Consider the following 24,994-nt stretch of genomic DNA (forward strand, 5'->3'; position numbering starts at 1 on the left):
ACCACAGGCATATGATCCACCTCCAGAGGCACAGGTCAAGTTCACGCTCGGTGCTTATGCCCGATGGCTCTTCCTCTTCTCACACCCTTCCACAGGCACACTGAGCAAACAGCAAAAATCCCTCACACTGGTCATTGTCCTCCCTGCTAAGCCCCATCAGTCTTTAAAAAGAAACACACACACATACAAAAAAAAAAAAAAAAAAAAAAAGAACCCAAGTTTCCAAATTTCTGCAGGAAGCTCTGACGACTGTTTGTTTTGCTTTTCAGTGTGGTATGCAAGCTCTTCGTGGAACCAGAGGGCATTTCCCCACTGAGGAAAGCATTTACTATAAAGCTAGAGGCCCCACAGTTATTACCATTCTCATAGTTATGAAATACTACCACTGTGGAGAGGAGAGGAGAGACAAAAAAACATTACCAAGAATGAAAATGAAGTACACATTGGGAGTTTAGGTAAAAAGTGTGTTATTAATGATGCTGTGCCAGCATATTAGCCTCATAAGGACTGCATAGATTTCCTTCACTTACACTTGCCTGAAATATTGGAGGTGATTTTCTTGACACATAGAAGTGGGTCACATACTCATGTCTAAGCTATGCATGGGGACAGGCTTTGCGGTGTTCCCTTACTGTTGCAAGCTGGTGGGCAACCACACAACTTTTTGTAAGGCTCCAGCCCCCCAGCAGTGCAGAGCGAACTGCTGCATGCACAGAAGGCTCGTGATGGCACGTGCACCTCCGTATGTAGCCCTGGGACTGTAAATCTCCAGGTAACCATGTGAAATGCAGGGCCAGGGGGGAAGGAAACCAGATGGGACACACTACACACTGAAAGAAAATGAGTCTGGGGATACCATGAGCGTTCGGATATCACATAAAGCAATTTGTAGCTGTGAGGATGGGTGTGATTAAAGGACGCGGCGCAGAATGGATGCTACGCTGGAAATGGATGGAGAAATCAGGACTAGTGAGCTCCTCCTGTGAATCCCGCTGTGAAACAGCGCATGAGACGCTGTTATGACAAGTGCAGTCTATTGGCCATCACTACCAACCTTTCACACAGCTCATTAGGGAAAGGTCACGGGTTATTTTAATTCCCAAGGATACACTTGGTTTGCTTCACACACTTCCACACAAGATTTCAGTCTACACACCCAGGTCTCTCCACTCTTACAAACACGACCATACAGATCTTGTATCCCTTTCTGCTCTTTACTTATAAAGCAAAACACAAAGCCATAAAATGCCTTTTCGAACTCCAGCTGTGCCACTTTATGGAAGCATTTGAAAACTATTACTTTTAGTGAATGCAGTAAAGGTCTCTGGCATATTATCCGTATTTTGAAGATTGATTTAGGATGGGACTCTTACCACGCAGCACATCTGGAGCGGTACTGTGCTCCAGGAGCAGTAGCGGTGTCCATGGGACTACTTGTGGAGGATGACTGAATAGCACAGGGAGGCTCAAATCGTGGTTAGGAAACCCTCCAGGATGCTGAACCCGTAGGCTTTATCCCCAAACCAGCCTCCATTGACAGCTGCCCATGCCAATTCACTGACAGTGTTCTCGGTAAGGATTTCATCTCCTCTTCATTACAAGGACCACTGTAATGCTTCTGTCCTGAAGGAGGTCATCTGCTTGTAATAACATGATACTTTCCACATTGTAGTCAATTCTGGATCCTGCTTTTAACATGCTGTCAAGCATCTGCTTCAGGATAGCTTATCCCTTATGCAGAGGGGATAAAAGGACAGTGACGGTGACTTGTCCAGGGTTGTGCAGTAAAGATGGCAGACCTGCGGTGAGGCACTGGGACATTTTGGATTCCTCTACATGGCTTATCAGGACTTTGCATAGAAACAGAAATTTTCCACATATGTCTTCTTGAGTTCCTCCCACATGAGGAGAAGAAAGGACGTTCTTAATTTAAAAAATGTGTATGCCTCATTGCATACCCCTCCCATAATATAAGAATTTTCCCTTTTATAATTAAAAAAAGCCTATAGCTTGCCAAAGCAGAGTCCCCAACAATTGTGCTAGCATTACAATAAGTGGCAGCACTTTGGACTATTGTGGGAGATATATGGGCATTGTTCAGAAAGATAATGGTACATTTCATCTGGTTACAGTTAATTCCAGCACTGCTTTCCTCCCAGGAAACCTTCTTTCCTATTTAATGTTTGTCTAAACTTTCATTCTGCAGATGAAGTGATTTTTTATTAATGTGATACTAATTTATTGATTTAATCACTTTTGTCATTTCCGTATTTTGCTTCTTCAAAACACTTCACATATATTGTTATAAGGAAGCAAATATACTGGCCAGGAAGTTTCTGTCTGCACATTTTCTTAATGTGCTCTGAGACATGACCTCAGAAGGCCATAGACAGGATTGCTTTCACCTCAAATAATGTCCTTCTCACTCTTCCCAGCCTCCACAGATAACTAGGACAATACTGAATACTAAATACCATTTGACACCAGGAAACCCAGAAGTCAGCCTACTTACAAATGAAGAAAGCACTGCTCCTCCACGTACCTCCGAGCCTTCCCCAAAGGCAAAGAGATGTCTCATTTCACAGATGGGAAGATGAGGAGCAGAGAGATCAAGTGCGGGGGTCACAAATCATACATACACTGCAGGAATTCAGTGTAATGCGCACCATGCTGCTGCCCTGCACGCTGATGGGGTCTCACAATCATCTTTCTCTATACCCAAAAAGTCGCAGTGATATCAGGGTGTATCAGGGGTCTTTAAATCAGCACAGGATGGATGAAAAAGATCTGTGGGTATTTTGTTCCCTCTTCAACTGCCAAAAGAAGGTCCCAAGCATGTGTTCTGCCACACCTACCTCCAAGATGAAGCAGGAGGGAAAGATTTTTTTGCATTAGATGCATGAAACAGTGGATATTTCAATATTTCAAGGAGAAATATAGACTGCAAGTGCTCCTCTGACGTGCAATAAGGTGCAGCATGTAGCTGCTTCCTGCGTGTGGGTGTCCAAAGTCCCTAAGATAACATTGATCTGGATACCAGCTAGAAAGGCAGCGAGGACAGGCCACATCTTCAGAGGATGTGAATCAGCATAGCCATGTGGACTTTCACAAGCTGCACAGCTTTCCCTCAGCTGATGCTGCGGCTGTTTGCAAAGCCGGAGGGGAGGAGGTGAAGGATGCTGCCCTGGGTGAGCACTGCATGTCGGTCCCCTGCCCACAGCCCTCCCCTGAAGCACTGTGGCGTGGGACCCCACTGGTGCTGGCCCCCAGGCAGCCCCCTCCAGACGGGTGCCTCTTAGGTGTGAACCCTTAAAAGTGACCCTCAAATCCAATGCATCGCTTTGCTCTTTCCTCTGCTATTTGTTAGGATGGGCACGTTGCGATACCATTTATGATAGGAAACCTGTGGTGAAGCATGCCCCTGACAAAAGGAAGCCCTAGTTCATGCCATGCTGACTTTGATGTGCTGCAGAGCCGAGGAGGCACAATTCACACATCTCTCGCTTTCCTTTTTCAATGCATCTTAACCGATCTCCCCAGTCTGCTGATTACACCTTCTCCTTCCCTCCAGCCTGCCTTGCTGGCAGAAGCGAGAGTGAGATTTCCCCTTCCCAGTGAGTTTGGATCTTTCAGATCCCCTGGCAAAGACCCTGAGCTAGTGCCTGCTTGACCTCCATTTCCAGGGGGAAGAAACTGTGTTTTCCACACCAACAGCTTGCATCAGGGATCCTGCAAGTGAGCAGAGCAATTTTGCAGAGTCAGTTGGTTGCCCTAAGCTTTGGCGGCTGCTGTGGGACCACGATGCCTTGCACGGCTCGGAGAGGAATGGGGCTGTAAGAGGGACTGAGGCCATAAATGTATATAAAGCCTGCTCTTTTAACCTGTGGATGGAAATCTGCCTGTAGAGGTATGTATCATGAGTAAGGTACAATGGCTGACAGTTTTTACCAACTGTTCAGACATTTAAGGCTTTCTTACATTTATCAGCTCCATCCCTTGACAAGAGATATAAGCCTCTCTCTCTTCCTACTGTTTTCTATTCTGCTCCTTCCCTAGGCACTCCCTCGAGGCCCTGTGTCTCAGATTTACTTCATCTATTTTTGAAGAATAAGGGGCAGGTGGTGCCTGCAGAAGCTGAAACAAAAAAGATGGACATATCTAGCACATGCCAAGAAAACAAACATGAAATCTCTGGAGTCTCCCGATCCTCTGGAACGCTGAGCAACTTGCCACTTTCTTCTTCATGATGTGCTTATTTTTATGAGCTCAAAGAATAAAGTATTGGATGTTACACAGCAGCTGCCCCAGGAAATAATTCACTCATTCCATTGCTGCAGACTTCAAGGAAAAAAAAAAAAAAAGCAGAGAAAGGGGGGGGGGGAAACAGTTCCTTTGCAAAATATCCAGTTTCCCAGCAGCTCTAACAGCCTAAATGAGAGGAATGTTTTGGTTTGGTGTCCCTCCAATTCTCGTGGTTTCGCTGAGGATTTTGGAGAATGCATTTACTCCTTTGCTAACTGCAAGAACAGATTTATCCTGCAGCCATGTGCTGAATGATTATACAGGCCTAGAGGGAGTCTGAAAGCATAAACATTTACTTCATAAAAGAGATTCTGCAGACAGGAGGCCAGAGACAGTTGACTCCAGTTTTTTTTTTTTTAAAAAAAAAGGTCCTTGTTTGCCAGCAGCCAGCAGGGAGACATGCACACACTCCATGAACCAGCTTTTGCCACAGTGGATGGAGAAGAGATCCAGAGGGACCTGGAAAGAGGCCACCTCTTGTCTGAGCTCTAAGTGTGGCACTAACAGCGCTGCCATCTTCACTGCAGATGGGAAACCAGCCCCAGCTCCACCTCTCACTGCGCAGTGCTTCACCCTGACTTGGGATGGGGAAATACACAAATAGCTCCATAGCCAGGGAAAACCCTGGAGCTTTGTGTCTCCCATCCAGATGCTGTAATGAGATACAAGCTCCTGCTTTAGCCTTTTCCACAGTAGGAATATCAATGAGGACTTGTCTCCTCTTTACCTGGCTGTTTATTTTCACAAAACTTGTGAGAACATAAAGTTGCTGAGATCTCCACCCTACTGACAAATTTGATTGAAATCTGCCAAATGTTGAAAGATGTTTGTTAGGGACTTTCTTTCACACACGTGTGAAGCAAGACCCCACAAGCCTGGTTTTCTCGGGAAGGCAAGCTACAAGTTCAGCAGAAGGGAAGCACTGTACCAAGGGGGACATGGCTGCATCGGCAGTCTGAGAGGGGCTTACCAGCCACCCTGCAACCTGTAGGCATGCGTGGATTTTTAGGAGTGACCTGAACCCCACTAACTTCATGAGACCTGCAATATTTTCCAATAAAGTGGCAGCACCTTGCAATTTTTCATTACATCAAGTCCCAACATGGAGCAAAGGACCACAGCAAGAGTTGCACGCAAAATGAAACGTCCTGTGGCAGTGTCTTGCCATTGCATGCAAATTACTTTTTTCCACCAAAATGAATAGTTAGGAGGTTCAGCCCTATCTGCCAGAAAAACTAAGCACATATGAAGTTGAAAGCAGATGCAGCAAACACCTCTGCAACACTCTCCCAGCCAGGAGCTTGCCCAGGATGGAGGGGCCTGATTCACAGCTGGGCAGCGCAGCACTGGGATCGCTGCACCATGTGGATCCCCAGCCGATGACAATCCCCAAGCAGAGCATCATGCTTGCATGTGAAAGAAAAGTGCTGGGGAAGATACTGGTATTCCTTTTTCTTGATGGGCTGAAGAAGTGATGGAGTCATGTTTGGTCCAGACAATGGCTGATTTTTTGTCTTTCCCTATCTACTGTCATTGCTGCCTGACTGTGCAGGCTACTGGTGCCAAGGAAGCGGGTTTAGAAGCCTTCCCACCTAGAACACTTCTCCTCTGCTACCCACCAAGGTCTGACTATGTGGGGATCAGAGGCATCGTGTAGCAAGTCTTTTAACTGATCATGTCTGCTTTTCCTTTGACATGTGTGCATGCATTTGATGGACTGTTCTGAGATCTTAACCACCAAAATGTTTGTATTTGTAGAGAAAAGTCACCAGGTGTAAAGGCAGCAGATTTGGTTTGGGACTTTGGCCAGGAGATCCCTTATAAGACCGAGACTTTCCAGCTCCTGGGCGATGAATAACAGTGGTTGATCACAAATACTGTTCTATCTCAACAAATTCCCAAGTCTGTGGAAGGACAGTCACAACCTATGCACAGGGCGAGGAGCTGAAGGGCTGCTGAATCACCAGCATTATCATTTACCATATACAAATCCAAGCAGTTGAATCACTGCCTTTCTGCAGCACCTCTCTCCCCATTGATTTTCCAGATCTCTTTAGTTTTCTGTCTGGATGAAGAAAAAAGGGTGCAAATTTCAGGCTTAATGGTAGAAAAGCTCAGGCACAGAGGATGCACATGGGAAGCAGAAGGGAAGCTAATCTTCCTACATGCCTGCCATTATCAATGAAGATAGACCAGCACTTCATGAGGGCATTTCAAAAGAGAAGCTTCACAGAGGTGCTCTGAACTATTCCCCACAGCAGCCTGTTTCTCTCTGCCAGGTAGCCTAAGGCTCGCCTTTGTGGAAACCTCTTTAGATCAAGTTTCTTGGGGCTGATACTGAGGTTTGCTGTCAGGCCAAGAAAATCTTCCTTCATCTGCTTCTACTCAAGCAGCCCAAACCTGCCCCAAAAGCAATGAATAGCATCCTCTGTTGTAAAGGCCTAAAACCTGGATCAGTACCAATCATTTAAAGTTACAAAGAAGGATCATCCTACTTGATGAAGCAGGCCTACAGCCCAGGGAAGTTGTGAAATCTCCATCCTTGGAGATATGCAGGATGTGCCTGAGCAAGGCCCTGAAAGTCCCGATCTCCCTGTGGACTAGCCTTGCTCTGAGCAGGGGTTTGGACACGAGCCCTCCAGAGCTTCAGTGTCTCCCATGGTGTAGGCTTGAGCAAGAAACTCTACCGAAACATAGCACTACATGGTACACGTTCCTCCCTGTGGAGAGAGGACTGGGGAAAAAATAGCACAGGACAGAGCGGTGGTATGCAACACACCCAAGGCAGGCATCAATCAGGGAGTGCAGAGATGTGTGCCATATAAAACCTCCCCAAAGCAGAGCTGGTCATCAAACCTCCCGTTGCCACCAGCACTTCCTGCAGCCTCCACGGCTGCTGGTGAAATGAAGGCTGCTATCTCGGCTAACTACTGCTTCACAAGATATTATACAGCCAGCAGGGAGTCTGAGAACTTAAAATAGGCACGGATATGCTAGACCTGAAAAGCAAATGGTCCTCATGGGGCTGTCACTCCCCAACAGTTAACTCTGAAAATTATTAATTTCAGGATTCTCAGGTTTACAAGCTCCAGGCTTCATGGCTATTTTCCGTCACCGCCAAAATAAAACTCAGTTTCCACATGCATACATTTTCCTCAGACTCTCCCCCCTACTGGCCTCATCAACATTTTCTATCAGGAAACCCATTATTTATACTCTTCTGGCAAGGACATTATATTTCATCAGTGTTGCCAGCAATGCCAATTTCCCCTGCTTACGGTTCCATCCTAAACTGTTTTCATTTCTCTCGCCTTGTATTTCTCAGTAAACCAATCAAGCACAAATTCTAAGCCTTCCAGTTTCCCTCTTTTCCCTCCCACAATAGTCATTGATGTCTAACCACAGACGTCTGTGCTTCTTTTCAATAACTGTGGATGCGGTTGCCTATGAAGTATGCATATGATAGCGCAGGGAAATTCCACACACGTTTTCTCCATCTGAAGATATACTGGTTCATATGTTACACTTATATTGGGTCTGGATCATGTCCTGCCATCATTCTTCAAGGAGAAATCCCAAGGCAGTCAACAGAGGCTTTGCAAGCAGATAGATGACAGAACTTGGCCCTACAAGCGGAATATTGCATAATATATTTCCTATTCTGTTCGCCAAATTGATGTTAATAAGGGGTTATGCACTAAGACAGTCATCGTAAGTTTCAGAAATAATCAGCAGCCATTTTTACTGAAACCTCAGAAAACACAGCAATTAATCAGAATATCACTGCTTTTTCTGTGAAGTTACAGTTGCTTCTATTTTACTGGCATTGCATCACATAGCAGTTTTTCCACCACAGGAGCTTTGAGGTCAGTATTAGTTTATGGAGAAAAAGCTTTTTTTACTTTTCTCCTATTCTTTTAGCTGGGTTTTCTAAAAATACGCAAATAAGCACCACTCAGACATGCCATAACTGAACAGCAGACCCAGGTCCCTCTTAGGTTCCAGTGTCCCCTGTGGTCTCCAGCAGATGTCCTGCACCCGTGGAGGGGGACCGGGAAGGATGCAATTGCATTGAACAAGCGGTTCCATCGGGGCAGGCGGGCTGAACCAGAAGGCAAATAAGATTGAGACTTTGATGTAAGTGTGCTCTGCAGAGAAGCAAAGTCAAAGTAACGGTCTGAGCTCTCCAACAGCAACTGCATTGAAGGGGAATATTAATGCAGTCACCACATCTGCATCTCATTTTCCTTCAGTTTTCCTGGTTGTACTGAGTTCACCCACTGGAGAGTGACATAACAGCATGAGCTGATGGGAAAGTGTCTTGGGATGGAGTATGAGGAAAAAATACACAGAATACACGAACACAGCAAGGAGAGGGGGAGGGGAGTTGACCAGAGCCCCTGTATTTTCCACTTATTAGAAATGATAGGAGACAATTTTAGGACACCTCCCGACTCCCACCCACCAGGAACCACAGCAGCACCATGCGCAGTCCTTAGCCAGACTCCTCCATCGCAGAGGCCTTGCTGTGGCACAGAGATACACACCTCCTGGCATGGTGTTACAGTGCTAAAGCACACTGTTCTCCCCTGTGGAGCATCCCACGGCAGGCACTGCACATCCCCGCGAGTGTCTCTGCACAGTACTGCACCAGCACAGCAGCTCCTTCAGCTCTCTTGGGCATCTCCAGCAAGACACCCACACAGACAAGCTCTGTGCCTTCAGGTAGGACTAAAATACAGAGGGCTGAAGCCATCTTATTCTAAATGACTGTTTGGAGCTCATCGCTCATTAGATTCATGATGATAGGTGAATCTACTTGCTTGAGGGCATCCGTGCTATCAGGCCATAAGGCTGCGTGTGTCGAAAGTTCACAAGTGGTGACCTAATTACCTGCCTGTAACAGCAGGGTCTGTGGTATCTGGCAGGCAGATCACGCAATACCTTAGCACTTAGGTCAAGTCACTGAGCCTTCTTGAATTGCATGTTTTAGTTGTATCTGGTTTCGTAGGGAAGTCGTGGACAAAAAATTAACTGCAGCAATGGAGGTAATCTGGGGAGTTTTAAAGATTCCTGTTGGATTTTATCGCCCTCAGCAATGTGTCCGCTTGAGTTGCAATTAACAGCAAAGCTCCCTGCTGAGTTTGACAGAGCAGGTCCATGGGAATGTGAAAAAAGTGATAAGCCATATTCCCTTCCCACCTAGAGGCACATCGGAAGAAACCCCACTGCATCTGAGGGAATTATGAGCTCGTGGTCCCAGTGCAAGCAAGAGGGGTATTGGGCCTTCTGCTCCCAGGGGAGCACCGTAACAGCCCACCGGAGATGGGGGCCTGTGTCAGGAATGAGCCCCAACAGGAACCCCAAATCCTACCCCACCTCACCATTTCCCCTGAGAGACAGACAATCTCACAGTCAGATCTAATTGGTGCTTGAGCACGCTGGCATGGGTCCACCTACAGATATGGCGTCTGGTAAGCAATGTCTTTGGGAAGCTGTGTCTTCTGCCTCCAGGAAGCGACGCGTCACACTGTCCTCCGCTACCCGCATCCTTCACCTGGCAGCTCCGGCTCCCCCAGAAGGTAGACCACCATGGGCTTCTCCAGGAGCAGATACAGCCAGTGCTGCTTTGCAGCCTGCCTGTGCCACCAGCAGAAGACACCACTCATGAGATGGAACATCCTGAGGAAACATGCGGGCTGACGTACTTCTTTGCTTCTCAGCCCACAAATGCCACTTGCACATTTGTTCAAATCTTGGCTGCAGACCTGCCTCCCCCCCACCCCTGCATCTTGCCCTCAAGAAACAGGGTGCAGCTGTCACGGGTGGGTGGGAGCCACACTCAGAATTGGTACCGGGTGCTGCAATTCTGCATGCAAGCTACAGACTCCACACCAGCAGGAGTTGAAGACTATGCCACTGTAGGGGAAAAAAACATTTGGGTAAAGAGCTCAGCCTAAAACTTCTTTGGTTTTAATAGATTTGTTAGTGGTTAAATGAAATTGGAAGCTTTGCAGCATGTTTTTTTTTTTGTTTTTTAATACTTTGCTAGCTCAGTATATGGAGTAAAGAGGTGCAGCACAGAGATTATGAGTGATAGGTCGATACAACGATTAAATGCCTTTGGCTTATTTTCTTTGTTAGACCAACTAAGCATAGCTGGCAGGTAATAAATCTGAGCAGTAATTAAGGGTCTGCAGCACTTTTGCTGGGTGGAAGTTCAAATTCCCAGACCTAGTTCCTGTTCCTAGACCTTGGTATCACATTAGAGGTGTGAGATTTTACTCTCCCCATCTTATCAAAGACGACAGAAACCACACTGGAGGTGGTGGTCAGATGGCTCTCCTGCCACATGGCAGCAGGAACCTCAGCAGCAGCAGCAGCTCCATCATTTGGGTTGTCTATACATTTTGATCCTGGTGGCTCCAAACACAAACTTTATCCTAAGCCTGAAGGCTGGTCTAAGCTCTGTCTGGAGCTCAGCACCTTTGTCTTTCATCTGACAAACTCCTTAGCTCTGTTCCTGGGCATTTATTCAAAGGCACTAGAGTTGCTTTCTGTAACTTCTAAATCCTGATACAAGGGAAATTAGCCGTTGTTCTCCTTCAGGATCCCAGATTCGCTACTATTAAAAAATACATTCAAAAATAAAATAAAGTTATGACCAGCTGTGAAAATACTAGCTAAAGAAGTTGTAGATGTTCCTAGGGGAGCTACTGAAATATTTTGGCACCTTTGCTCTGTCATTAAATACAAAACATGATATTCAGTTAGGGCTGCAGTGTGAGTTCAAGGGGACAGAGAAAAACAGGAAAGCATTTAGCAGCGCTAATAGCAAACGCGGGTTCAGCCCTACAAAAAGTTTCTAAAAGCACTGACATGACTCCAGCTCTCAAACCCCACGCTCTACCCTCACCTGGCATTGAGGTCCTTGAGTCTCAGCGGGGCAGCTGCAGAGAAGCCAGGGTTGTGGAAAAAGCCGTTGCTGCACAGACAGTCCTGAGTGTGAGCTAGAGACAGCTTTAAACAGGACTTGGCACAGGATAAGGTATGGCAGCAGGCAGGTATAAAGCTCTGACAAATGTACTGCTGTGGGTAAAGTACTTCTAGCAGCTAAACTTCAGACTAGCTCAGGTATCTCCACGGGACGCTACCTCACTTCAAGGTAGCTCTGATGTTGGCAATGGGGATATAGCCTGAGACTCAAAGGAGACCAAGTAGCTTATAAAAATATAAATAGGGGGGCCCTCAGGCACCTTTGAAATGTTTACTCCTAAGAGCAGGGGCTGGGCCATTCTGCATGTTGCAGAGAAGAGTAAATTGCTCTGCCTTAGGCCAGCCAGGAGGAAGCTTCATTCCAAGAGTGAATACTTCCCGCCTCCAAATTCTTTCATCTTTCTTTGCCTCTTGCTTGCCGATCTCTGGTTTTCCTCTTCTTTCCAGATGCTGCGGGGAAACTCTAAGGATTCTGCCCTAATTTGCCCTCAGGGAAAGAAACAAGAGACATAGCCAAGTTGGCAAGGAAGATATAATCAAAGTAAGTCATATGGCCCAGCGATAAGGAGGTGCGTGAATCAGTCATTATGTGACAAGGTAGAGCTGGAAAAAAAAAAAAGGGGCTTACCCATTCATAAAAGCCTGCCTTGGAAAAGGAGGCAGAGCCAAGAAGCAGCAGCTAGTCCAGTGCAGACTAATGCTTTACCTGGGAACGGGGAACTTGTGCAGCACTCCATGCAGCAGGCTGTGGGTCTGGGTTGCAATCACATGAACCGTCATCACAGAAATATGTGAAGAAGCTGCCTTGTACAACCACTCACTGACACTCCCCAAGTTAACAGCTGGGCTGACACTAATTAGAAACCCTCTTCCCCTTTTCTAATCTCTAATAGGTCATCTAATCCATGCCAAATGAGTTGAAGGGTTTTTCAGCAAAACAGATTGTCAAAAGCTCTTTCGTCTACTGGAGAGGCTTGAATAATTGGACATTTCTACTGGAAAACTAATCTCTGATCGAATAGACATCACATAGCTGAGATTTTCCTCAATGTTCGTTTCTGCCCAGACAACTGAGCACCATGCTGTATTCTCCACAAACAAAATGTCCATCCAAGAAAAAGAGGTTACTGCACTCAGTACAGTACTCAAAATCTTGATATGCCACCAACTATGCATGACAAATGCTGGAGAGGAACAAAGTCTACAGGAAGAGAAGAGCGTGCGTGCTCTGGAGAGGCAGAAGGGACCCAGCCCACAATATTTAAGCCCAGGTCCAAGTTTTCTCAGTGTTACTGCCTTTTTGGATGGGTGTTTGGGTCTGAGTGCATTTCTGTGAAGGAGGCAAGGAAGAAGGGAGGGAGCCTTTTCTTCTTTCCCAAACAACATCTCAGCCCGTCTCAGGCTCACCCGCCAACATCTAACAGGCAAAGACAAACAACATCACAGTTCCACAATGCTTAAGCTTGATTGAATGACGACAATTCCACGTTAAAAAAATGAACATCAGAGCCTTCCACAGCTGCATCAACATTATGTATAAAAAAAGCATGACACTACATGAAGCTTTGGCTGTGCAAGCCAAGAACCTAAATCAGCCACGGTCTGGAACGAGGCCATTGCTGAATTCTCGTGTAAAGCGATGCTGCCATATTGCTTACTTTCCACTGAGGTTTTCCACAAATTAACAGCTGTAGCAGACTCCCAGAAAACAGCAACTCTTTCCAAGTCTTTCTTCTCTGAAAATGTTGTTTCTTCACTTTATTCTTCCCCATATGGAAGGGGAGAGGAGGGTAAAAAAAAATGAACAGCCCTATGAAACAACACACACACACACACACCAAAAAAAAAAAAAAAAAAAAAAAAAAGACAGACTGTGAGAAAAATTAATCACAAAGATTGCCTGGAAAGAGAGCAGTTATCTGTAAAATTAAACCAGTGGTGGGCCAGATTTTTCTTTTCATTATACCAGCATGGTGGGATGGAGAATCAAACCCAGGGAAATATTTCTGGAGCAGCCCTTCTGATTTATGACCATCTCAGCCACACCGACAAGATCAGCAAAGTACTGGATTCTTTCCAGTTGAGCACCACCAAAGGCCAAATCATTCCTATTTAGGGAAAAACAAAACTTCCCTCTGCTTCAGTGAGAATAGTGTTTGGCACCAAGCACAGAGAAAACTGCTTCTTTTCAGCTGGCTTGCTCAAGTGCAGCTGAGATGGAAAGGTGATACCAGGTTGTTGTGGGTGGCTTCAGATCATACTCTTTCTTCCTGAACTCATCTTGGACATCGCTAGGTACCACACAGGGTAATGCAGAGGGATTCATTATAAATGAAAAAAAAAGCCCTCTTCAAGCAAAAGTTATTTGATTCTCAGCCTGCACAGATGGCTGTTGACTCACTTGAGAGGGGAGTGATGGAACTAGCAGACTGGCAGGAGCATGGGGACTCTCCACATTAGAAAACACCGATTCACAGAGTGGAATGCCTTCTGAAGATCTGTGAGCTACGGTGTAGTAATAAGCAATGCTTGTGCACAGAGATGGGGCTTTCCAGCTGGTGGACTCCTGGGTATTGCCTCCTTGTGAGAACCAGCGTGATGCAAAGATATGGCTTGTTATGGGTACTTGGGTGTGACAGCTGACAATAACAGTGTGCTTTACAGAGAAGAGCAACATAAGGTAATCTATGGCACCTGGTGCTGTGCTTTTCAGAGGCTGCTGACCCCAGGGTCACATCCATGCAGCTCTGCTACAGACACCTCAAGACCTCTGACAAACACCAGTCTGCTTTGGGGAGGGCTGGGAATATGATAGCAGTGTGAGCTACCGTTAAGAGGAGCTTGGCACCTTGGAAAATGAACGGAGCTGAGCCTGTGCCACTCTAGCTGATGCCATTACAAAACTCCTAAGTGACTTGCCCTGGGTGTCAGAGGCAGGAGCAGCCCCGAGCCCAAGGGCCACCACAGGGCTGAGCTGACTCCTCTCCCCATCTGCTGCCGGCGTGCCCTGCAGCCGTAGGAGCTGCTCATCACAGTCAGGAAACAGGTACCATGAACCCAAACATCCTAATTCCAGCCGGCGTAGGATGTGGTGGCTTTGGGTCAAATGACAAACTGCATCACATGGAGACCCACCCAAAAGCACTGCAACCCAGGGAGGGTGCTCATGTTGCTGAGAATCCTCTCCCCCAAGAAGCCCTTCTCTCCCTGTTTTGCTCAGCTCGGCACCCGCAGGCTTGCACGTTGGACTGCCAATGTGGACGGTGTACAAAAGGAGCTATCAACAGCTGTTTCTCTATTCAGGGAAATTTTTCTTCAGAGGAATTCTTTTCCAAAATACCGGTCTGCTGACAGACCACTGGACCACAGGACTGCTGCTTCAGCCTCAAGTTCAGAAGCCTCTGCAGTCCAGGTCAGTACTGACCAGAGTTCCTCAAATTCTGATGGCCATCTCACACCTCTGCCTTCATGGTATTAATCAGGTCTCATGTGATCAGCTTTTGCTTCACACAACAAGCTGGAGAAATAAACATACCTACCTCATCTTTCAAGTACAGCCACTGCCTGAGTTAAAAAGAAAAACAACACCAAACCTACAAGTAATTATGGAGAACAAAGAACCTGATCGTTTCTCCTGACCGAAATTAAACAAAAAACAGGTTAAAATATCAGTTTAGTAGTGAGGGGCTCTGTCCTCAGTACACTCTCCAGACTCAGAGATGTTCTGCCAAACGGTTTGCTAATTGTTTCCAGTGTTTGATGTGAGTATTTTTGGCAGTTAGTTTGTCATGAATTGACACTTATTTTGTCAACCTATCTTCAGCAAAACTGCACCCCCTCCCTCCTCATAGACCTGTCAGAAACATAAAGATTACTCATTGCAGGTTTCCAAGAAGCTCCCAAAGCCAGCACTCAGAGTTTGCATAACAACCATTGTCGACAATCCACCTACAGCAGCTTAAAAATACAGATTTGAATGGGTGAAGAGGGGCCGGGAGTTCTCAGAAGGACGAGTCAGATTCAGGATTTTATTAATAGAACTGGAGGCGTTCTCATGAAGACAAAAAAAACCCACCCTCTTGTTATCTTGGCTGTCATCAGCAGTCACCTTTTCAAAAACAGGCAGGCTAGATGCAGAGTATTCCTGTAGATGAGCAAACAGAAAGCTGCTGCAGAAAAACACAAGAGCAAGATGGAGAGCAGCAAGCACCAAAGGATCATTGCTCAGGTCTTTCTTGGGAAGTCCTGGGCACGCAGCCACCTGCTTCAGCCCTGCTGGCCTTGCTGAAGGGACTTTGCTTATTTTTTCTAATATGGTTCCACGCATTTCACCCCTGGAGAGCTAATTGCCAAACAAAGGGAGCCCACCAGAAGAACGTGCACAAAGCTATTTGTGGCACGGGCTCTGGCACTCTCTCCAGCAAAATAAAGCAATTGTGTTAATTGGAATGTACAATAGGCACTCCCTGAAATAGCAGATTAATAGATGTGGATCAGCGGTGGCTGTTGGTGAGGGCAGGGAGTGCCAGGACACATGGCAGAGAGGGCAATGGGAGGGCTGGCGCGTGTTTCTACCATGCTACCCTGACCAGACCTGCTTCCACAGCCAGGGACGGGGCGGTGGGGCCACATGGCCACCCCCCAGCCTGGGCCTGGCTCCTCGAGGGAGCAGGATGTCCAGCCTCCCCCAGAGACAACAAGCTGTGGCACAGTGGAGAAGGGGCTGTCCCAGCTGGAGGGTCTTCCATGTACTTGTGCCACCTTATCCCAGGTTCTGGGAGGAAGGAGGGATGTGGGATGCTCTGGAGGTGGTCACAAGAGCGAGGAGCAGGGGGAGGAGAGCCCAGAGAGCAACAGAGATGTCAGAGGCATCATCCGGCCTCATTAAAAACCTCCGCTCTGAATGAACGTCAACACTCACCATCTTTTCCGAGCCAAATCCCCAGCCTGTTAGGTTCACCATTAACAACAATCCCTGCAACTTTCTCAGCCTTGCTGTTTACACAAGCTGGAGCTTTCATACATAAAACTCTTAAATGAAAACATTAAAGAGCAGCTGGCGCCTCTTGGAAAACTCATAAAAAGTCTGTTTCCAAACAGCGTCGCTTCTATACCATAAATTTCTGTATTTCTCACTCCCCTCATTCCTTATTTCTAAAGACATTTGCATGAAAACAGGAACTTTGTTTATTAAAGAGTTCATCTGCTCCTGCTGTTAATTTCCCACCTGAAGCCAGAATCCCCCGGGTATGACATCATTAGCGCAGGCTCTGGAAATGATCATGAAGTCACAAACAGCGGGTTAGGGCTCCACTCGGAGAATAAACAGTGAGAAGAGAGAACATCTCCCACTGCCAAACCCCAGATCCTTATCCAGTTTTTCCTGGAGCAATATCCTATTGACTTCAGTGAGACATTGACCAAAATAAGACTGCCAGCCATTGGTGCTTCAGCCATTCCTCCCATCCTGCTCCTGCCTCCAGGGCATCGGGGACTCACCCTGTGCAGCAGGTCTGGGACATGAGAAGCCCTGCCCTGGCCTGGTGCCGGTCCTCCCAGCGCCACATCCTCACTTTGCTCCCTGCAAGCAGAGGCAATCTCAGGGGGTGACCACCTCACCCCTGTATCAGTTCCTGTAAGTGTCCCCCTTTCCAGCTAAGCACCACAATACATCCCACTTGCATGAAGGCCATCACATGGAGATCTCAGGCAGCCCAGGAGAGCAGCTGGTGGAATGCATAGCCCAGCAGGGAGCCCTGCTGCAGCTGCATGGGGAGTGCACCGGCTGTGGGGGAGTGGGGCTGCCCCATGCCCAGCCATAGATAGGAACAGCAGTGCTGGGGATGACTGGGAGCACCTGAAGATCAAGAACAAATACCTTTACAGACAGCCCTATAGGAGGGAAAGATCGGTTTCGTGTGCAGAGAAAAGAAACACGGGAGCTAAAATGTCTCCTCTTGTGAGAATGGGAAGATGTAGCAAAGATGTCTTGTATCAGAACAGATCCAGAAACGCTAATCAAATCTACATTTTTCACCTCCTGCTCCATGAAAAGTACAAGAAAATGACTGTGAGCTTAAAGAGGTTCATTAAATCTCTTTTCACACATAAAATCTCTGACACAGTTGAAGCCCTCCCCTCCCATCGTCAAGCACGCTCCGCTAACATAAAGCATATAGGCAAAATACTGCTCTTTTTTTAAACGGATGCTTATGTATGCAGGTGGCATATTTGTCATGTGATGGCTCTCTGCATGACACATGACGTATTTGCGATGGGTCTCTGCATGAGTGCCACGATGCTGCGTTGTTGCAACAGAGAATATAATCTGGCCCTACAGGACCAGCACTCGCCATCCCGCGGCCTGTGGCAAGCGGCCTGCTTGTCTCCCTGCTTTCACACCCTGGGCCAAGTTGGCATCTAGTCTGGGCTGCCAAACACTAACACCATTGAGCAGACATCTGAGGATAGATGTCGGAAGATCGACATACCTGTGAGAGTGGGATGTGGCTGAGTGGGGCAGGGACAGTCTGGTTAGAAACAAGGTTATTAATACTGCATGGGCAAGGTAGAGGCAGAATAAGGGATTGATCAGTTACAGGCCTGAAAGGATTTCTTCAGTTCATCCTTGTGCTCCAAGTTTTAAAGCCTTTGCATACATAGTACTACATCTTTATTCAGCGCTGGTGTTGGGATCATGAGCAGTGCTTCAGAAATACTATTTGTCAAATACGAGCAGGTAATAGTTGGTATAGCAGAGGGGAAAGGAAAAAAAAATGTATTTACTCTAGCCAATAAAATCTAAATTCTTCCTTCAGTGAAATCACTGTGATTTGATTGATCGCCACAAACCTGCTGCATGGTGACAATGTTCTGCTTGCGTGATGTGAATTGGGCTTGACCGCTGGGAGACACTGCCTGGCGGAGAGCGAGCCAGGCCAGCAAGTGCTGCAGATGCACAGCGTGACCATGCTGCCCCGGGACCACCACTGGGTCCCGCTTCCCCTGCTCCCCCCAGCACAGCCCATATGCATCGCGGCCTCCGGTTTCCTTCGTTTGGTCCATTGTTACAGGCCAGGCAAGTCCAAGCGTTTTCCTTGGCATGGGCCAGCAGTCCCATCGTGCTGTACTTCCTCCACACAGAATAAGTGTTATTTAACAGCTCTGATTATTTTGGAGAGATGTTCAGATTTTTTTGAGAAGAGGAGAATATATTGAAACTGATTGTATTGGCTGCTTGCGCTTGTTTTTTCTGGATGGCCCTCTCTCCCTTTGTGTAAAATGTGAGATATGTGAGATACAGACCTGGGCAACTTTTCAAGAGGGGCACAGTGCCACTGTCACATGCGCCTTGCATAATGGAGTTGTCACCTCTGTCAAGCTAAGTGTGCAAAAAAAAAAAGGAAATGCAGGCACACTGGGGAGAGATGTTCGGGCTCCGTGCTTGGTCACCCCGGCACACACCCAACCGAGTCAATAAGATTTTGGTCCAAAGCAAGTAACAGCAGGAAGACCTGGTAAAGCTCCTCTGGATGCTGTTATTTATCCCCTTAGCACGCCCCTGATAGCATAACTCTAGCCTGTCAAAGAAGGGTTGCCCTTGTTTCTTGATGCGGGCTTTGAGGATACAGGCAGGCAAAGAGTAAATATTTCAGTGCAACCAAAAGTGTCTCTGACTCATCGTATCATCATCATTTTTCTGGGAGCCACTGGCTTCATCCTCTTTCCTCAGCCCTTCCCTTAGGACAGTTCACTCCAGGAGCTCTGCATTTTCTCAGAAAATCCCTAATGTTCTCTATAAAAGTCTGTATTGTTCATTTTAAAGAGCAAGCAGAAGACAAGCCCTCCCTTGCTCTGCTTTCCAAACCCTTGTTTTTCCATTTCCTTACTTTCAAGTCACAGCATAGCAAATGTTCAAGGTCTTCCTCCCACCTGCTTCTCCAAGGCAGTTTAAAATGAGCCATAATTTCCTTCTCTTCTCCGCTTCTCATTTTTTCCAAAGTCTGTACTATCAAATCCTAACGCCCTCCTTCTCTCTTTGTTGTTCGAGGCAGCCCTGCATCGTGCTGCTCATTCATGAGGACACTTCCACCCACTCCACGGAGCCAATATTCTCCACCTCTGCTCTGCATAAATGCTTTCATCTCCACATTAGCCTACCTTTTACTTCCAGCAGCTGCTTTTTACTTTGGAGTTCCTTTTGTTTTGTTTTTTTTTCGTGTGTGTGTGCATGTGTGTGTGCATGTGTGTGCATGTGTGTGCATGTGTGTGTGCGCGTGTGCATATGTGTGCGCGTGTGCATGTGTGTGCGTGTGTGCATGTGTGTGTGCGTGTACACGTGTGTGTGCGCGCACGTGCGTGTGTGCGTGTGTGTGTGTGTGTGTGTGTGTCTTTGTCTCTTTTTTGTGAGCAGTCCTTCACACTCCACAGGGCTGCCGAGTCTTTCCGAAGGGAGTGCTTTCCTGGGAGGAGGACAGACTATGGCAACAGAAGCAAAGGTTGCTTGCTGGAAAGGCCATTTGTTCCTTTTAAAAAAAAAAAAAAATAAAAAAAAAATTGCCACTAATTCCAAGGGGGGCTGCCCTCTGCTCCAGGCATCTTTACAGCCACCAAAATTACAATGTCACTGGTATTAACAGTGACAAACAGCAACGGCTCATCCCACTACAACTCCCTTGCTCCTGCAGTGCTCCTGACAGCAGTTGTAACTTTAAATTGAGAAGCTCCCTCCCCAGCCATTGCCTTGGGAAACCTGCCCCGGAGGGAAGCTGGGCTGTAGGGAGTCACCAGAGAGGTGGTGAAGCCCCAGGCTGCTGGAGATGTTGGGGGAGTGAGTCCCAGCCCAGCAGCTCCCCCTCCACGCAGGGGAGGGCTCTGGGTGGATCAGATATGATGACTGCCAAGTTATTTGACAACACAAATTTGGTCCAGCAGAAGCTCATAGACACAATCTTCTACCTGCATGTTCTCCTGGCTCAGCAGCTGGCCCTGCTGCCGTCCCCGGGCCTTGTTGCAGGCTTGCAGTAGGTCAGTGGATCACATGGAGCACCCAAGGAGTCAGGGGGTGGCTGACAACAGTCCCCGGGGTGGGGATGCTGGGATGCAGGACCCACACGGCACATTTTCTCATCTCAGGATATCCAAATGGTTTAGGAAAGAGTTGGATTTAGACTCTGTCTTTTTATATACCAGTGAGGCAAAAGTCCCACGGCAGTGGGAGAGCTCCTGACACCTCTTCCACAAGGATGGTTTCTGCTCAGGTGGGGTGCCAGGCTGTTCAGCTGCAGCGATCAGTGTGGGGTGGCTGAGATCAAGGGTGAGGAAGGCTACATCCAGAAAACAGGCAGGCACACAGGAGGAGCAGGACTGCTGGAGAGGACAGTCTAAGCATGGAAAACCTAGCAGGCACCGAGGAGAGGTCTAAGGAGAGGATGCCCAGGTATAAGAAATCAAGAAAGGCAGGCAAGACACCAACATGGCCAAGTCAAGACCTGCTGGTCAAACTAAATGGCAAGAAGGAAATACACAGGCAGTGGAAGCAGGGACAGGTATCCTGGGAAGAGTACAGGGACACTGCCCAGCTGGGTAGGGATGGGGTCAGGAAGGGCAAGGCACGGATGTAGCTGCACTTGGCAAGGAATGCAAAGAATAGTATGGGCTTCTACAGGTACGTCAGCCAGAAAAGGAATGTCAAAGAAAGCGTGCCCCCGGGTGAGCAAGGCTGACAAATTGGTGACAATGGAAGAGGAGGAGGCTGAGGTACACAACAATTTGTTGTCTCAGTCTTCACTGGCAACCTCTTTTTCCACACCTCTCGAGTGAACGGACCACAAGACAGGGACTGGGGGAGCAAAGTCCCTCCCACTGTAGGAGAAGTTCAGGTTTGTGACCACCTGAGGAATCTGAGCATACATAAGTCTGTGTGACCTGGCAAGATGCATCCCAGGGTCCTGAGGGAATGAGCTGATGTAGCTGCCAAGGCACTCTCCAAGATATTTGAAAAGTCATGGCAGTACAGGTGGAGTCCCTGATGACTAGAAAAAGGGAAACATTGCATCCATTTTTAAAAAGGGTTGAAAGGAGGACCCTGGGAACTACCGACCTTTCAGCCTCACCTCTGCTTGGGAAGATCATGGAACAGACCCTCCCAGAAGCTATGCTAAGGCATACAGAGGACAAGGAGGTGATTTGAGAAAGCCAGCACAGATTTACCAAGGGCAAGTCCTGCTTGACCAACCTAGTGGCCTTCTATGATGGAGTGATTACATCAGTGGACCAGGGAAGAGCTACATGTGTCATTTACCTGCACTTCTGCAAGGCCTTTGACATGGTCCCCCACAACATCCTTCTTTCTAAATTGAAGGGATATGGATTTGATGGGTGAACTGTTTGGTGGATTGATGGTTGCATCAAGAGGGTAGTGGTTAATGGCTCAGTGTCCAGATGGAGATCAGTGACAAGTGGTGTCCTTCCAGGGTCTGTACTGGGACAAGTGCTGCTTAATATCTTCATCAATGACATAGACAGTAGGATCGAGCACACCCTCAGCAAGTTTGCAGATGACACAAAGCTGAGTGGTGTAGTTGATATTCCTGAGGGACAGGATGGCATCCAGAAGAACCTGGACAGTCTCAAGAAGTGGGCCCTTGTGAAACTCGTGAGGTTCAACAAGACCAAGTGCAATGTCCTGCACCTGGATTGGGGCAACCCCCGGTATCAATACAGGCTGGGGGACGAAGGGATTGAGAGAAGCCCTGCCAAGGACTTCAGGGTACTGATGGATGAAAAGCTGGACATGAGCCAACAATGTATGCTCACGGCCCAGGAAGCCAACCATATCCTGGGCTTCATGAGAAGGAGCATGGCCAGCAGGACGAGGGAGGGGATTCTGTCCCTCTACTCCACACTGGTGAGACCCCACCTGGAGCGCTGTGTCCAGCTGTGGGGACCCCAGCACAGGAAAGGCATGGAGCTGTGGGAGCAGGTCCAGAGAAGGGCCACAACAGTGATCAGAGGGCTGGAACACCTCTCCTGTGGGAAAAGGGTGAGAGAGCTGGGGCTGTTCATGTTGGAGAAGAGAAAGCCCTGGGGAGACCTTACTGTGGCCCTTCAGTACTTAAAGGGGGCCTATAAGAAAGGTGGAGATGGACTTTTTCATAGGTCCTGTTGCAACAGGGCAAGGGGTAATGGTTTTAAACTAAAAGAGGGTAGATTCAGACCGGATATAAGGAAGACATTTTTTACACTGAAGGTGGTGAAACACTGGACCAGGTTGCCCAGAGAGGTGATAGATGCCCCGTCCCTGGAAACGTCAGGCTGGATGGTGCTCTGAGCAGCCTAGATGCTGAAGATGTTCCTGCTCATTGCAGGGGGCTGGGCCTTTAAAGGTCCCTTCCAACCTAAACTATTCTATGGTTCTATGATTCTATAAAATCTGGCAAGTCTACCCATGGGCCTCAACCTACAATTATAGTGACCCATGGGGAGCTGGCACAGGCCAAACCCCCATGAGATGGTGCTGGCAGGGCTGGTCAGCCAGGCCCTGGGCACAGCACACCACGGCACTGCTGGTACAACAGGCCAAAGCCACCTCCATGAAGCAGCCTGGGGCTGGCACAGTGCACTGACGCTGGGGCAGGCACTGGGCTCAGTCACTGTTTTTCTACTTCTGGACTGGATGTGGTCTCATCAATTTGACCATGTAATCTTGCCCCGGCCTTTTGGCTTCTCTCCCACTGCCCTGAACTGCTCGCCACCACCAGAGACCCACGGATGTCTCCCACTTACCCATCTCTGGGCTTTCACCCTGAAGACTCTTCTCAGCTCTGCACTTCTGTCCCCACAGAAGGATCCAGGAGCCATAAATGGATCAACCTGTGGCAAGATCTAAAACTGTCCCACCTTTAAAAAGCCACAGACACACTGCAACCTGTGAGAGCTACCCAGTCCAGCCACAATAGTGACATGTCTAGCCCTGAGGTGTAAGAGTTAAACTCGCCTGGTTTTTAAAATCCCATAATACGTGTGTGCACAGAGCTGTTACACTGCAATTTACTCCAAATTGATGCTCCATTTATCTATCCATAGCCTTGGCATCTTGCTGCTCCTACACTCCTAAATCACTCTTCTTAGACTCTTCTTGTTTAATTTTCCAGCTCTTAAGCAAACCCTCCCACTAATGGTCTCTGCGTATCTCTGAGTTCTCACTTTTCAAAATGCTGCCCCTGTCTCACTTACCATGCAAACATGTTAAGGCACAGAGCTGAAATGCCCTGCCAGAAAAAGCAACCAAGGTTGTTTTGGTACATGCAGTGGTCAGCATGCCCTGCTGGAAAGCCTACCGACATGTAATTAATATCCCGAGCTTCTGAGCTAGAGGAGTCCTGTTCCTTCTCTTATCCAAACCTCGGAGACAAGAACATTCAGCCTCTCCAATGTTCCACAAATCCTGAGATGGATGTGGAGGTACAGAGAGGGAAAGGGTAAAGCTGAAAAGCCACCACACTGCCCACCAATGTGGCATTAGGATCTGGGACCTTCTCAGGCTTGTAGAAGCAGTGATGCCCCTTACTGGAGTGGGCAGGCTGTGACATTTGACTAAAGTCGTCTTATCCAGATGCAGTAGTTGAGATCTCCCTGAGAACATATCGATGAGCATAACCCACATCTGCTGAGATGAAGGAATCCCAGGAAGGCCTGGGGAAAATGGATTCTGGGCACAGCAAAAAGAGACATTTATATACAACAAATAGCTGTAACACCACAGTCCCATTCTTTTTATCTGCTTGCCCCCCATACCACTTAGAAAAATCCTTCTCACTCTGCAGGCTTTTGTCCTGCGGGTCAGGGGAGCAAAGGCACGCAGCGCTACATGTTGATTCTCCTCCAGTGCAGTGACTGTACATCTCAAGCCTACAGTGTGGAAGCCCCCCACCCCCACCCCAGCACCCGGCCAAACCTTGCTCTGCTGCACTCCTGCACAGGCAAGAGAATCAACACAGAAACACATCTGCCCAGGGCTGGCATCTTTGATTTATTGATTTATTTTGAATACATTGTTCCTCTTGCACATCCACTTCTCCTCTCCAAGGTCACAAGACCTTTGCACTTTTCTGATGACTTCATCCTTCGTACTCCACTCCCACAAGCTGTAGGTCGGGGACTGGATGACAGACATGACCCAAACTGGCTGACAAAGGCTTCTCATCTGCTTGGCATGGCATTCAGAGAAATCGATTCACTGAAGTGTCAATGCTGCATTGCATTCAGCAGTGGTTCCCAGGCATGCCGTGAAAGACACCATCACATCAGTGGGCTTATTGACTCATTCAGTGGAAACTCTGGTACTGGGCATCCTTCTCAATTCACCACGCTCTGAAGGCAAACCTTCGCCTGGCTGTGTGCATGATACCGAGTATCAGGTTTTGATTGATTTCAGCTGGTCCCAGTTTTGCAGGGTTGCCTTCCCAACACTTTCCACAGGCAAAAAAATCACCCCTGAGGTCCCTCCTGAATGACAGCAATGCCACCTCTTCCCAAGATCAAGGGGTATCTCAGCCATGTTGCTCTGCAGGTTAGCTGTTTGGCACCAAAGGTAAGTACAGGAGCAGATGCACATAGAAATGTTCTGCTGCTGTTTTTAAAAGGCAAAGCACAAGAAAAGGCCAGGTCCCTCAATGAGCACCCTCAGACAAAG

The 24,994-nt window shown here is 47.7% G+C and overlaps 1 long non-coding RNA gene across 1 annotated transcript in view; it reads right to left on the minus strand.

Moving 5' to 3' along the window:
- Positions 1–3,607: 3,607 nt before the first annotated feature.
- Positions 3,608–24,994, minus strand: part of LOC308064437 — a 54,802-nt gene continuing 33,415 nt past the window's right edge. The window contains exons 2-3 of the long non-coding RNA XR_013928379.1: positions 11,927–24,694; positions 3,608–10,221 (exon numbers count right to left, since the gene is read on the minus strand). This is a non-coding gene — a long non-coding RNA (uncharacterized lncRNA). The remainder of the gene's footprint in view (positions 10,222–11,926; positions 24,695–24,994) is intronic.

Source organism: Falco punctatus (genome assembly GCF_963210335.1).
Source record: "Falco punctatus genome assembly, chromosome: 5".
Classification (NCBI taxonomy): domain Eukaryota; kingdom Metazoa; phylum Chordata; class Aves; order Falconiformes; family Falconidae; genus Falco; species Falco punctatus.